Source organism: Lepidochelys kempii, chromosome 3, assembly GCF_965140285.1.
Source record: "Lepidochelys kempii isolate rLepKem1 chromosome 3, rLepKem1.hap1, whole genome shotgun sequence".
NCBI lineage: Eukaryota > Metazoa > Chordata > Testudines > Cheloniidae > Lepidochelys > Lepidochelys kempii.
Window position 1 is genome coordinate 177,147,147 of NC_136382.1, and position 15,932 is coordinate 177,163,078.

Sequence of the window (15,932 nt, forward strand, 5' to 3'; positions counted from 1 at the left end):
AGACTAGAGAACAGAACAATATCCAAGAGTCCAGACTTCTCCGGGGAAACCGTTCCCCACATCAAAGTCCCTAGGTATAGGAAGCCCAGGGCTCCCTCATTTCTCATTGATTTCCATGCTCAGCAGCTCACAGGTTCTGGCCCAGCTCAGACACTCTCAGCCAGGGGAACAGTCTCCCACAAGGGAAGGGCTGGGAGCTGCATTGCTGGGACCTTTCCAAACACACTGGAGAAGGCACTGGAGAAGACCCTCCCTTGTCTGAGAGCGAGGGGCTCCAGGAGGCCATTTGCAAATCCAATCTCCTTTGGGAGAGATTCTCTTCCCCTCTTTCTGCCTCTCCCCAGACAGACAGGGGATGCCACAGAGGAACCCTAATGTCACTCACTTGCTCTAGGTGATGGAGCGATGGATGGTGGATGTTCAGGGTCACCTGCTGTCGCTCGCCCTCCTCCTCACTTTCCAAGCCCAAGGTAGGCTGGAGAGGGTGGTGACCTGAGGAGTTACACGCCCAGCCAGCAGGCAGGGTGATGACACTGGGCGATCAACTGACTGTGAAAAGAAGGGTCTGCATTATTGCCAAGGGACAGAAAAACTCAGCCAGGAGCAAGGGGTGCAAAACACTGCCTTAGTGTGCGGGTGACAGCACCTCCCAGCTCCCACTTGCTGAAGCTACTTGCTCAGGGTCACACCAAGTCTCAGAGCCACGGATGGGATGCAGCAGTCTTATTTCCAGGCCCCTTCACTAACCACTGCTACACACTCCCTTCCACAGCTGGCAATTACAACCAGGCCCTCATGTCCGGTCCCCCTGCCATTAAAGGTTGGAATGCACTGTCCAGGAGGAGGAGTGTTTGGTTCTGGAGTTTCACTTTCGCCCAGTCTATAGAGAGGGGCCCAGCCGTGGAGTTTGGCTCAAGAAGACCAATTCTCCAATTAGTAGAGGTTGTTTTGAATTCCAGTCCTGTGCTCCAAAGTGCTTGGTGTCATCTGCACAGTGTAGAAGCATGCTCTGCACTCCATTTTCCAAATCATTAATGAAAATATGGAATAGTACCACACCCCAGACTGATCCCTGCCGCACCCAGTAGGTACACCCTCTTAGCTGGGCAGCCAAACATGGAGAACGACTCTTGGAGGATGGGTTTTGAACCAGCTGTGCACCCACATTATACTAATTGCATCTAGACCACATTTCCCTAGTTTGATTCTGAGAATGTCCTATAGGACTGTGTCAAAAGCCTGATTAACACCAAGATAGATCACATCTACTGTCTGCCCACCTCCTCTAGGCCTGTAACCCTGTCAAAGAAGGAAATAGGATTGGTTTGGAATGATTTGTTCTTGACAAATCCATGCTCACTAGTACTAAGAACCAAATGATCCTGTAGGTGCTGACAAACTGATTGTTTAATGTGTTCCAGTATCTTTCCAGCTATGGAATGAGGCTGGCTTGTCTGTAAGTCCCAGGGTTCTCTTTGTTCCCCTTTCAAAGATAGCTACTGTCTTGTTAACGGATGGGGAGAGGTTCTTTCCAGGGATCTCAGATGAGAACTAGGGCACAGCACCTGGTTTGTTAAGGCCATAAAAATGGAGGCAGGAACCTCTTCTTTCCTCCTGGCAAAGAACCCCAGATACCTAAAAGAGTGGGACTCACATCCCTGAATAGGCTTTTAAAAAGACAATGGTTAAAATTTGGCCCCGACTATTTATTGTTTCCGCAGCCTAGACATTTTAGCAAAGTTTAGAATTCCTCGGTGCTCAACACCGTGAAACTCCCCTTTCTCCTTCACAAAAGGCTTTAACGCCCCTTATCTCACACAGGCTCACGACTGCCCAGAGTTTGCAAATTGTCCCTGTTCCCATTGGACAGAGGGGGAGCCTTAGGTACAGAAAAGGGAAGTGACCTACCCAAGGGCCTACACAGCAAGGTGGTGACAGAGCCAGAAAGAGAAGCCAACAATCTTGACTCCTGTTCTGACAGACAACAAGCCCCCCAGAGGCAGGGAGAGATACCAGGAATCAAGATGGTGGGGAAATTTCATTTAACTGTTTTGGTCAGAAAATCTCATTCAGACTAAACCGGTTTGTTTCTTGAAATCATATCAAGTGGGATGAAAATTCTTTGCAAAAATATTTTGTTGCAAAACAAAAGCATCTCCTGTTTGTCACTGTGTGTTAAATTGTCCCATCACATACAAAGAGGAGACAGTTAGATCGAAAATTAGAGAAGATGCTTCCATCTGAGCTAAGGAGTTGCTTCTCTTAACAATCTCAAAATAATCAAAAACAAATAAAATAGAGTATTTCAGCTACTCTATTATGTCATAGTCTTAACTGAGTAAAAGTGATAGGACACCTCATATTATTCACTGCTCCCAGTGACACTCTCCAATGGATCCCCATCCTCCACCCACTGTGAGGTAGGTAGGAGCCGATTGTTATGCCTACTTGAAAGAGGGAGAAGCTAAGGCTGAGAAAGGAGAATTGACTTGTCTGAGGTCACACAGCCAGGCAGTGGCAGAGCTGGGAATAGGACCCAAGAGCCCTAACTTGCAAACTAACCATCGGATCTTGAGTTTCATATGTTGAAGGACCTGAATAAAGTGCTCTCAAATGAGCTCCAGACCAACAAACAATTCATAGTAATTATTCAGCAAGTGTTTCAGGAGAACTGGAATGTTAGAGAGAATCATGAACTGCTCAGAGACAATGAATGCAGAGAAGCAGCAACATTAATCAAACATGACTTGTTATAACTTATTTACTTGGTCTTAAAAGAGAAAAACAATGACCCAAGTCTCCTCCCTGTTAATAACCTCCTCCTCAGACAATCCGGGTAGAGACTAAGGGGCGGGAGGCTGAGGTGACACTTTCTCACCAGAGAGCCCAAAGGATGGCCCAGGTCACCGGTGGGGATCACGGGCCAAGCACTATTTCAGCCCAACATTTTTGGGTGGATCTTCCACAATGGGAGCTGCAGAGCACCCCCAGTGACTCCCCCCATACAACTCTCCTGGTGGCGGGAGGAGAACAAGGGAAAGGGACCGAATGGCTAGGCAGCAGTTCTGCGGAAAAGGACCTAGGGGTGACAGTGGACGAGAAGCTGGATATGAGTCAGCAGTGTGCCCTTGTTGCCAAGAAGGCCAATGGCATTTTGGGATGTATAAGTAGGGGCATAGCGAGCAGATCGAGGGACGTGATCGTTCCCCTCTATTCGACATTGGTGAGGCCTCATCTGGAGTACTGTGTCCAGTTTTGGGCCCCACACTTCAAGAAGGATGTGGATAAATTGGAGAGAGTCCAGCGAAGGGCAACAAAAATTATTAGGGGACTGGAACACATGAGTTATGAGGAGAGGCTGAGGGAGCTGGGATTGTTTAGCCTGCAGAAGAGAAGAATGAGGGGGGATTTGATAGCTGCTTTCAACTACCTGAAAGGGGGTTCCAAAGAGGATGGCTCTAGACTGTTCTCAATGGTAGCAGATGACAGAACGAGGAGTAATGGTCTCAAGTTGCAGTGGGGGAGGTTTCGATTGGATATTAGGAAAAACTTTTTCACTAAGAGGGTGGTGAAACACTGGAATGCGTTACCTAGGGAGGTGGTAGAATCTCCTTCCTTAGAGGTTTTTAAGGTCAGGCTTGACAAAGCCCTGGCTGGGATGATTTAACTGGGAATTGGTCCTGCTTTGAGCAGGGGGTTGGACTAGATGACCTTCTGGGGTCCCTTCCAACCCTGATATTCTATGATTCTATGATTCTATGATTCTATGAAAGGACAAAAGTAGTAAGAGAAGAAGAGAAAGGAGGGAGGGATGGAGGAAAAGGTAAAACAAAAAGGACAAACCCTAATGTCCCCAGTGATTCTAAGGGACAAAATCCTAGGTGGGGAATAAAATACTGCCGCCTTAAGCTTGCATTTTCCATGCCTAGAATTTACCTGGCACCAAATGGATCAGACTGAACAGGTTCCAAACCTCTCAGAGGCTCTTACGTTCCAAACAGGGACATCTGTTTTCAAGTAAAATCAGGAAAAGGAAAGGAGAAAACTTGAAAGAGGTTCCTCCTCGCACTCACGTACGTAACCCTAATACTCTCTGTCCTCAAGGAGGGACCTCGAGAAGGAGACTTGCTGAAGCAAAGCTACAGGGGTCTGCGATGTTTCCCTGGCCCTGCACCCCTGTCCTGCCTGGCTGATGTCAGCATCTCTCTGTGAGGTCACCACCTCCCCACCACCTTTGACAAATAGGCTGAGGTCCTGCAAAAGGCGTTTGTGATGTCACTGCCACACCCACCCGTGGGGTGACCAGATGTCCCGATTTTATAGGGACAGTCTTGCTATCTGGGGCTTTTTCTTATATAGGCTCCTCTCACACCCCTGTCCCCTTTTTCACACTTGCTATCCCGTCAGCCTACCCACCCCTTCCCTGCAGTGCTAATGTCCTGCTGCTGGCCAGACACTTTGGAGGTTTGAGCTACTCCCTGTAGATCACTCCACTCAAGGAGTATTCATTCTAGGAAGCAAGCCGCCTAGACAGCAAAACATCAGAGGCTACTCCCAATGCTACACTCAGTTTTTCAGAAATGAGTCGACTTGATGGCCAGAAGAGACCATTAGAGCATCTCATCTGACCCCCTGCATATCACAGGCCTCCTGTTTACCACAGTCGCTAACCTTTGGCAAAGACATTCCAGAAAGGCATCTAGTCTTCATTAAATGACATCAAGAGATGGAGAATCCACCACTTTCCTTGGTAGCTTGTTCCTGTGGTGAATCATCCTCGCTGTTGAATATTTGTGCTTTATTTGTCATATGAATTGGTCTCTTTTCACCTTCCAGCCATTGGGTCTTGTTATGCCTTTCTCTGCTAGATTAACGAGCCTTTTAATCCCCAGTATTTTCTCTCCATTAAGGTATTTCAACACTTCATTGAAGTCACCTTTCAATCTGCTTTTCATCAGCTAAACAGGTTGAGCTCTTTCAATCGCTCCCTAGAAGGCATTTTTCTCCAGCCCGCAGAACATTTGGTGGCTCTTTGCTGCCCCAGCTCCAATTTCTCAACATCTTTTTCAAATGAGGACAACAAAACTGGAGGCAGTATTCCAATAGCAGTCTCACTGATCCTGTGTCACCTCCCTAGCCTCCTCACGGCTCTGCTCCTACGTCTAAGGATGGCTTTAGCCCTGGTCACCACAGCATCATGCTGGGAGCGCGTTTTGAGTGGCTTCTTCACTATGGCCCCTAAATCCTTTTCAGAGTCACTGCTTTCCTGGATACACTTCCCCATTCTGGAGGTGTGGCCGGCATGCCTTGTTGCTAGGTGTAGGACCTTGCATTTGGCTCTGGTCAAACTTGCTTTCTTTGAATGGGCCCAGCTTGCTGAATGAGCCAGATGGTTCTGTATCACTGCCCTCTCCTCATCAGTAATTACCACTCTACCAATATTTTGTCACCCACCAATCTTATCAGCAGGGATTGTATATTTTCTCCCAATTCATTGATAGAAATATTTGTAAAAAGTAGTCCTTGAGAGCTTCTTCAGACTCTTAGTACCCAGAACCTGCTCCCCACAGCACAGTGAGAAAAGTCCGCCCATTCCTGCTGGTTTACATAGGGGATAAGCACAAACCAAACACACCTTTAGGAGCGGTGTTGTCCATAGGATCTGAAAAACATGTGGGGGTTAGCAGCTTCGAAATGCAGAAGAAACTTGCAGTGTAGACAGGTCCCAACTGTGTCTCGGTTTCCCACCCTGTAAAATGGGGAGAACAAAAAAAAACCCAACATGATTAGATCTATTTGTTAGTTGGGGAAATCGAGGCACCCAGCGTTGAAGAGACTCGCTCATGGTCCCAAAGCCAGGAACAGAAAAGCAAGCATCTGAGTGTGAATCCTTCTTATAAATTAAAAACACTTTTTATATATTTAACACCATTATAAATGCTGGAGGCAAAGCAGGGGTGGAGGCTGACAGCTCACGACCCCCCCAAGGAATAACCTCAAAACCCCCTGAGGGGGCCTGACTCCCCAGTTTGAGAACCTCTGTTCTAATGCATGTGGATGTCCTTCCAAAAGACATGCTCTGGCTCAGTCCCATGTTATGCTTGGCTGAAGGAACCACTTGGTGACATTTTAGGGCCTGAGTTTTTCAGGAGGTGCGACCGGAAACACATAATGGTCCTTTCTGACCTTAACATCTATTAATCTGTACATTTTCTGCTGTACAGAAGATACACGAAGATAACTCTGGACCTATTTTCTCTCATTCACTTTCAATTGCAATAATTTAAATCCAGGCCAAAGGATTTCCTCTTCCATTGTGTCTTCGGCACCTTTGAGAGCAAACAGTTACTGGTTTCAGAGAAACAGACGTGTTAGTCTGTATTCGCAAAAAGAAAAGGAGTACTTGTGGCACATTAGAGACTAACTAATTAGTTACTAACAGTTACTAACAGTTACTGTTAGCCCACAGGTTTCCACTTTCAACCTGTCCCACGGTGAGATGGCCAGGAAAGGGGTTGGAGCTCAGCAGCACCTAGCCCAGGTTATGCAGCTCCCTAGGGTGAAGAGAATAAGTGTGGGGATCAGGTGACAAGCAGCAGCATGTGACTAGGACCCAGGCCTGCTGAGAGATAGAAGGGCAGCCTGTGCTCAGCCAGGAGAGAGACCCAAGGGGAGCAGGTGTGGGAGGAGCTTGGAGAGTCCTTGAAAGGTCAGGGACAAGCCAGGAAGGGACTAGGCTGTGCACTTAGGACAAGGCCCTAGGCGGGAAAGACAGGGCAGTTTAGGTCATGGGGCAGATAGTCCAGTTGGTTTAGGCTCCCAGGGCCAGACACCATCAGGTGAAGGTGATTGTCGGGGCTTATGTCCTTCTTCCACAGGGTAGATTTGATAGTGGAGAAGACTGATGCCGGAAGGGGGAAGTGAGTTAACCCCAAGGTCACCCACTGAGTTTACATAACAAATGCATACTCAGAAGAATCCAAGAGAGGAAACATGGATTTTCCAGTCTCTTCTTTCTAGGAGTCCCCAGGGCCAAGTTAAAACCCCTGCTGCTCCTTCCCATTCTGCTCACCCCCAAGATGTGCTGGAATTTGTCTGTGCTGGGGGATGCTGTCAGCAGGATCTAGAGCTCGTCATCCATGTTCTATGGGCAGGCCTTGCCCAGAGCAGCTCTCTGCAGAGAGCCTGGTGCACACCAGAGTAGGGAACAGCCAAGCTGCTAGGGATGGAAGCTGGGCTTCTGGGCAGAATCCAGGACCCAAATCCCAGCCTGCGGAAAGAAAGGACTGCCCACGGAGGAACAGCGTAATGTCCCATAGAGTGAAGAGGCTCTCCCCACCATTTCTTAACCTCATGGGCTGTTCTCATGCTCTGCCAACCACACTTCTCAGTAGCTCCAGTTGTCTGAGGGAGCAGGGACGAGAGGCCATCCTGCTGCTGGGACAGAGGTGGAGGTTGATGTTCAACCTGCAGATGGGTGTTGTCCTTTCTCATGCCCACGGTCCATACACCAGGCAAGCAAAGCTCTCTGGACATGCGATTCCAGCTCCAGAGCCAGGGACAGCTTCAGCTTGCTGGAAGGAGACGGTGTCTGAGACTTGTAGTTGGGGGATGAGACAGGCACAAAGATAGGCATGGAAGTTTGGGGAACTGGGGGAGAGGGTAGTGTTGGGCAAGGAGGGCAGGGATTTGGGAAGGAAGATCTGAGGATCAAACACTGTCTAATTGTCAGTTAGGATTATCGCCACTTCAGAGAGGGGGAAAGTGAGGCACCACATGGAAGTGGGACCAGGCCGACTGGGCTGAGTGTCTGAATAATCGTGAGAGCAAAAATATAAAAGCCATTAAGGGTCAGAAGAACATTCATTAGGGAATTGAAGAATTCAAGGCTGACCAGAACACGGGTCGTCTACGGCATAAACCAGTATGCGCTCTGCCACCTCATCCCTCACTCCAAGACACGTACCCTTTTCTCCAAAACCAGGAAGGGGATCTTTTTCTGAGACACACAACTGTCATTGCTGGGAACAGAAACCCCATCTGTAGTTTTGGTCACTGGCCCTGCCGCAAACTCCACCCTCCAACCATTGTGAGCCAGGCCCGGGAACACCATTCCACTGTCACAGGTACATGGACCTGTGCACCTGCAGACACTGCAGCCGGCACACGCACTGGGGCTGGTGCTGTGACATGAGCTGGATGAACCACCCTGCTGGCCCCATATCCAGCATTCCCCCCCTGAGCAATCGGTCCTGCTCCCTGCTCTTCCTCTCTTCCCCCAGGAACCCCGGAGCAGGCTCTCTTCATGGACCGTGTCCCTCTCCTCCTTGGCTCTTTTAGAATCAAGGTGCTCCTTGTTCCTCCTTGCCCCTAAAGGATTTGCGTGATTTGTGGGTACGATCTGACTTGTCTATTGACCTGGGTCTGGGGCTTGGTCCTTTGGGATCGGGAGAACCTTTTTCTTTTACTTCAGGACAAGGAGGAAAGTGAGAACTGAATTTTGCAAAGCGATGCCACAGGGTAACCCTAAAAAGCCCAAACCGCAATGGTATTGAGCCAAAGGTGTGGCATGACAAAAATGATTGTAGATGGACACTTCCAATGCATTTCTTGTTATTGCTAATGGTGATTTGTTTTAGCTATTGTTTTGCGATAACCAAAAACTGTAAAAGTGTACAATGTGCCTAATCTTTGGAGAAAACCCTTGAACATGTTAAGAGTGATACAGAAGAACATATTTTATGTTAAAAAAGCTTGTGATGCAGATGTTTCACCCGCAAAATATCTGTTTTTTTTACCCATGAAAACTTATGCGCAAATAAATCTGTTAGTCCGGTGACATCTGAAAGACTCCTTGTTGTTTTTGTGGATACAGACTAACATGGCTACCCCCTGATACTTGTAAACAGTCTTGAAACTTTTCACAGGAGAAAAGACATTCCCGACCTGTTTTGCTGTAGGAGAAGGGAAACCGAGGCACACTACCATATTGCTTTCATGGCTAAATGCCAAGATTCCTATCCTATGGACAACACTAATATCTACATTGTCTTGACATTAATTGAGTTCCAGACATATGCCAAAGCTTCTATGGATAACGTAGGTATTTTCATTAGCTCTTGGCAAGATCACATGAGACATACAGGAACCATGCTGCAAGGGCAAATCCAATCCACTATTGTTCTAAGAAACTTTTACACTGAGTTTGTAAAAGGATTCAATCATGTTATTGAACATGACTTTGAGAAACCATTTCTGTTGTACACTGATATGGGCTCACCAAATGAAATTAATAGACAGCAGGTTTAAAACTAAAAAAAGGAAGTATTTTTTTAAACAAACACACAGTCAATGTGTGGAACTCCTTGCCAGAGGATGTTGTGAAGACCAATCTCAGCAGCTTCCTAGGAAGGAGCCAGTGCTCTTCTTAGAGGACCTTCTCCTGGACCTCACAGGGCTCTGATGCTCTCACTCCGCAAGCCTGCCTGGGGTCTTGGAGTTAGTGCTCAACAGAACCAGGCAGAGCCCTGTTGTCGAGCACCAGCACCTTCCCTCTGTCCCTGAAGGAGGAAGGGCCCCAACACTGCTCTGAACTGACTACCCTGACCACGGGTGGCCCAATGGCTCTCAGGTAGCAGGACACAATGGAAACAGGGATCATCCAGTCTCTTATTTCCAGGTCTCCCCAGGGCTAAGGTAAAATTCCTGTTGCCCCTGCCCATTCTGCTCACCTCCAAGATGTGAGGGAGTTTGTCTGTGCTGGGAGTTGCTGTCAGCAGGCTCTTTAACATGGCATCCATGTCTCTGGGCAGGCCTTCCTCAGAGCCTGTCAGGGGAGGGAGACCATGGGTCAGGGTTATAGAATCTGGGGCTACACTTGCCAGGATGAGAGCTGGCTCTGCAGTCCTTGCCCAGAGCAGCTCTCTGCAGAGGGTCTGGTGCCGAACAAGGTAGGGAACAGCCAAGCTGTTAGGGATGGGAGCTGGGCTTCCTGGCAGAGTCCAGGAACCAAAGCACAGAATCTGCAAGGAAGGACTTCCCCACAGAGGGGCAACATCATCTCCCACAGGGTGGGACTCTCCCCCTGACACTGGATTAATCCTCTGACCTGTTCCCATCTCTGCCCACCACACCCCCAACTCAGCAGCTCCAGCCACCGAAGAGAGCAAGAACCAGAGACCTTCCTGCTCCTGGGACAGAGGAGTACGTTGATGATCTATCTGGATGTGAGTGTTGGCCGTCCCCATGCCCATGGTCTATCCTCCATTCGGGCCGTGCACGGAAACTGCTATTCCTGTTCTGGATCTAGGGGCGGCTTCAGTTTGCTGGCAGGAGACTGTACATGAGACCTTGCCATTGTGGGGCTACACAGGCACTAACATGGGCATGGAAGCTTGAGGAACAGGGCAGAGGCCTGTGTGGGACAAGGAGGGCAGGGATTTGGGAAGGAAAAACAGAGGATCAAATACTCACTTAATGTGGGTCAGGATGATCCCCATTTCAAAGATAGAGAAAGTGAGGTATCAGGTGGGAGAGTGACCTGGCCAGGATCACGTTACCACTCAGTGGCAGGGCTGCAGTCCAACCAGTTCCCTGCTCTCATCACTGGACCCTGTTGCCCCTCCTGTACGACCCCTCCAGCCATCCTCTCTCATAGACCATCCCCACAGCTCTCCAAAACCAGGCTGCCCCTTCCTGGCAAAGCCTGGTGTTGCAGCTTTCTTGCTGGGCTAGCACCCCTGCCAATAGTTGCTAGGGCCCTCTGGGAGTTCTTTGGCTGGGAACTCAGCCCTTCAGCCAGGTGACCGTCTTTTAGTCCACTCCTTCCTGAGTCGTGCTCATCCCAAACAAAAAGTCCAAAAATGTCTAACAGAAACAAGGTCTTCCGTTCCTTTGCGGGCTCTTCCTCAGCCTGACTTTGGCTCGGCCTGCCCTTGGTAGCCCTATCTATGGCCTCTACGTCCCCTTCCTTGGAGACCATGAGAGAACCAGTCCTACCCTGAATTCTAGGTTCTGCCCCAAGGCCCTCTACTGAACAGCTAGGCCTGCTCCTGTACCTTTGCTGCTGTTTTCCCTAGTTTTCCCCTCAGGTGAAGCTCACTCTGTAATCAGTTTGGCCTAGGTCCAGGCTTTATAGCCCACAGGCCACTCTCTGTTATATTCCCTCCTCCTTAGAACATCGCCCACCTGGGGGGGCAAGTTCGATTCTTGTCCAAGCTTCATCCCTCATCATCTCATCGCTGTCACCGGCTGCGCGCTTGTACAGCCTGCGCACAGTGTCTCCAGCTCCACTGCCAGCCGCTCACCAGAATTAAGAGGCAATCCTTCTCTTACGCAGTATCCCAGCGCTCTTCCTGCAGCCACTCCTTCTCATTCGCAACTGCTTGCGGAGCCTGTTCCGAAGCCTTTAGCTTCTTCTCTACCCCTTTTTGCTACTGGCACTGCATACGCCAAAACCCTTTCCGTCAGGGTCTGAGAACCCACCACGGACTGCTCCACCCTGCTGTTTGTCCCTCCTTCAGTCTGCTTCATCTCTGGGCCAACCATTTCGTCCTTCACCTCCCTGCAGCACCCAACCGGGCATGTTGGTGGAGGGTCTGCAAGGTCCACGGCCATCCCTGCCACCTCCACGTAGCCTGCCTCATGTAGGTTTGTGTCAGAGGACACCTTCTACTTTCTTTCTACCTTCTTGGGGCTCTGGCCCCTTGTTTTGCCACTCAGCAATTTCCTAAGCAGGCCGTGTCTTTTGATATGGCCTGCTTCTCTGCACTCAAAACAAAGAATTCTTGTCCCCATCTTGGCATTAGGCCACGCTTGTACACTTCCTCATGCCCTGCTCTCCTGGGCTAATCTTCACAGCACAGCCCAAGCATGCTCTCCTTGTCTGCCATTTTTGTCCATGGGCATAGCAGACCCTGGGTTGATTTCCCTTGGCAGGATCTCTCACAGGAATTGCTGCTGCCACATCTGTAGCTCCGCCTGCACTTCCTTCTGCCTCTGTTGGTGTTCTAGGAGCTGCGTGAGAAACCCCTAGACCTGCTTTGGCTGCTTAACCAGTCCTGGGAACTGAAGTGAGAAATCCAGTGACCAGCTTGGTCCCTTGAGACATCCGCTTGGCAGGACAGACCGTCCTTCAGCGGCCAAGACTTCCATCAGCCCTCACGGATAACAGGGGGAATTCAATCCTCCTGACTATGCCAATCAGAAAGGAAGCTACTCATCGTTCCTTGCACCAATGGCGGCCAGGCATTATCAGAGACCTCTCGCTAGGCTAGCGTCCCCCATCAGTGGTCACTCCAGCACCGTGAAAGTTTCTCTGCCTGGTAAGTCAACACTTCAGCCAGGTCACCATCTTTCGTCAATCCTCCTGGGGCCCAGCTTGTCTCACACTGAAAGTCCAAACATCTCTTTCCACAGAAAGAAGTCCTTCTGCCATCACTGGGGCTCTTCCTCATCCTGCAGCCCCCTTGCTGGGCTCGGTAACCCTCTCCGGGTGCGTTGACGCCCCCTTCTTTGGGGCCAGTAGGAGAACCCACTTCCACCCAGACACTGGGAGCAGCCCAGGGTCCTGTACCCAACAGCAAGGTCTACTCCTTTCTCTTTGCTGCAGTTTTCCCTGGGCACTTCCCACCTCTCTTCTCAAGTTTCCCTCTAGACTTTCCTTGCTGCTCTGAACTTCCTAACTCGTTCTCATTCCTGTTGATACCCCAGCTGGGCTGTATCACCACTGATGTCTGGCTCTGTAGGAGGGGTTACATGGTGCCTCTCAGGTAGGGCTCATTCTGTAATCAGCTTGGCTAAGCCCCAGGCTGTGCAGCCCAGGGGAGAACACCTTGTTACAGGCCTGCTCTGCCCACTCCTACTGTTCCTGGGCTGGGGTCCTTGCTCCCATTTCAGACCTGGTTTCCAGAGGGGCTCAGTACACACAGGCCCCACTGCCTGCAACTGGAGTTTGCTTGTTCTGGTGACTCTGACATTCAGGCCCTTCATCATTCAGAGGCTGACAGGTGTGGTGAGGGGGCTGGACAAATCCCACTGCTGAGTGGAAGGAGGTCAAAGAGTTGGGATTCTGGGAGCTAATCGGTTCGTTTGCCCTGCTGCGGGAAGTGGAGCTGGAGACCGGAGATGCCATGTGAACGAGATTACCTGATGTCCTCTTCATGCCCGAGGGGCTGGAGCCTCCCACCGGAAACCCTCTCAGGAGTCCAGCTTAGAGGACATGTCTAGGGAGTCCCTTCCTACGAACAAAACCAGGGTGGTACAATGATCGAGACGGCTCTGTCCCAGAGCTGGGAGCCAGGGACAGGGGAAGCTCCCAGGCAGGCTACGCATCGGGGATCCCGTTTCTCCCCCAAGAGACCCAGATGCCCCAAGGAGTAAATGGCTCTTACCTCCATGAGGGAGTGGGGTCTTCCATCTAAGCCTCTTTGAGAGCCAGCACTGCTTGCTTTGATGGGACGAGGTGACCCGTCTGCACTGCTCCAGGAGGTGGCTCAGCTGCAGGCTGCACCCATCTGGGAGGCTGTGAGGGCATTTGGGACGCAGAAGGAAGGACCCTGGTCCACGGAGAGGGTTTCTGTGAGTGCCAAGGGGCTCCATTTCCCCTTCCACTATCTCCCCTTTTACAGTGAGCCAGAGCAGTACCTGCAGCAGGGAGCGGGAGTTGCTGGTGGCCTCAGAGGCACAGCCCTGCAGTGCCTCAGGAACCTGGCGCAAGTGCCGGATGATGCGGACCTGGCACATCACATTGGCCGTGACGTCCTCCTGCTGCAAGGGAACGAGAACCTGTCAGAGACTCAGACGCCCCCGAGGAATTGGGGGGATTAAGGGCACCTGGAAGCAGCAGCATTTCCACCCACCACCTGCCTATCTATGAGGGATGGATTCACCCTCCTGACCCCTAGAATGCAGTCTTCTTGTCCTTTCTAGTGACCTCCAGTGTCAACCCCCCTCCTTGTAGGGTCAGCTCCTGAAACCTCCCCCTCAGTGTCCCTGACAGCTGTTCCACCTCTAATCCACAGCTCAAGTTCTCAGAACCCTCTCCTCCACCGGCACCCAGGTAGGGTAGGGACGGGGCTCTAGCAGGGGAGTGTGGGGGAAGGACAGATTCTGGCAGCAGCGAAGTAGGATGTCGGGAGATTGAGACCTTTCCCCAAGTCATCCCAGTCACTAATGCTGAAGATGCAGGATGGCAGCTCTGGTGAATGGGGCAGATCAGTAGCCCCTGCTAACTGAATCCTCCCATTCTCTCTAGAGTGGGTCCAGCCCTGCCAGCAGCAGGACAAGCTTCCCCCGCCCATGTGCCTCAACCCTGCCTGGTGAATCGCCATCACTCGTCAGTCCTTGGCTTCCCAGGCTGCCAGTGATGGGAGCAACTCTGGGTGGTGGCTCGGGCAACAATCCCCTTCTAAAGCTCTGCGATCAATGAATCAGATATTTCACCCCATGAACAATGTCTCAGCCCCCTGGGGATGGGGAGGATCTCATTATTGGAGCGTGCCCAGGGTGTCGCAAGAGACAGCCAGGGCCATTCGGAGCAGCACCGCCCTGCTTAGATCCACCATTACCCTCCCTGAGTTTGACGTAAGTGACCGTCTGGAACCCAATTAATATCAAGACAATGTAGATATTAGTATTGTCCATAGTATAGGAATTTCGGCATTTAGCCTTGAAAGCAATATAGTAGTGTGCCTCTGTTTCCCTTTTCCTACAGCATAACAGGTCGGGAATGTGTTTTCTCCTGTGAAAAGTTTCAAGACTGTTTACAAGTATCAGGGGGTAGCCATGTTAGTCTGTATCCACAAAAACAACAAGGAGTCCAGTGGTACCTGAAAGACTAACAAATTTATTTGGGCATAAGCTTTGGTGGGTGAAACATCTGTATCACAGGGTCTTTTAACATAGTGTGGATTTTTTTGTATCACTCTTAACATGTTCAAGGGTTTTCCCAAAAGATTTGGCACCGTGATACAGTATGGCCAGAGGGCAGCAGGAGAGTGTTTAAAGGGAGCCTTATTCCCTGTAGAAGGAAGAAAGTTTGCTATAGATTAATTAGAGCACCTGAAGCCAGTCACCTGATAACCCCCCCCCCCCGCTTCAATCGGACAAGGGAAGGAGTTGAAGCAGAGTGGATTGGTCAATAGACAAGTCAGATCTTACCCACAAATCACGCTGTTGCCAATCCTTCAGGAGCAAGGAGGAACAAGGAGAAACTTGCTTCTAAAAGAGCCAAGGAGGAGAGGGACACGGTCCATGAAGAGAGCCTGCTCCGGGGTTCCTGGGGGAAGAGAGGAAGAGCAGGGAGCAGGACCGATTGCTCAGGGGGGGAATGCTGGATATGGGGCCAGCAGGGTGGTTCATCCAGCTCATGTCACAGCCCCAGCCCCAGTGCGTGTGCCGGCTGCAGTGTCTGCAGGTGCACAGGTCCATGTACCTGTGACAGTGGAATGGTGTTCCCGGGCCTGGCTCACAATGGTTGGAGGGTGGAGTTTGCGGCAGGGCCAGTGAGCAAAATTGCGGATGGGGTTTCTGTTCCCAGCAATGACAGTTGTGTGTCTCAGAGAAAGATCCTCGAACCCCTCTCTCCAAGAGACGTACCCTTGTCTCCAAAACCAGTCAGGTGGCAGAGCGCATACTGGTTTCTGCCATAACCGACACGTTTTCTGGCCAGCCTTGAACTCTCCAATTCCCTGATGAATGTTCTTCTGACCCTTAATGGCTTTTATATTTTTCCTCTAGCCGTTATTAACACACTCAGCCCATTCCGCCTGGTCTCCTCCCAGTAAGCTGAAGCTGCTCCTGGCTCTGGAGCACGAATCGCATGTCCAGAGTCCTTCCCTTGCATGATGTCTTGACTGTGGGCATGAGAAAGGACAACACCCATCTGCAGGTTGAACATCAACCTCCACCTCTGTCCCAGCAGCAGGATGGCC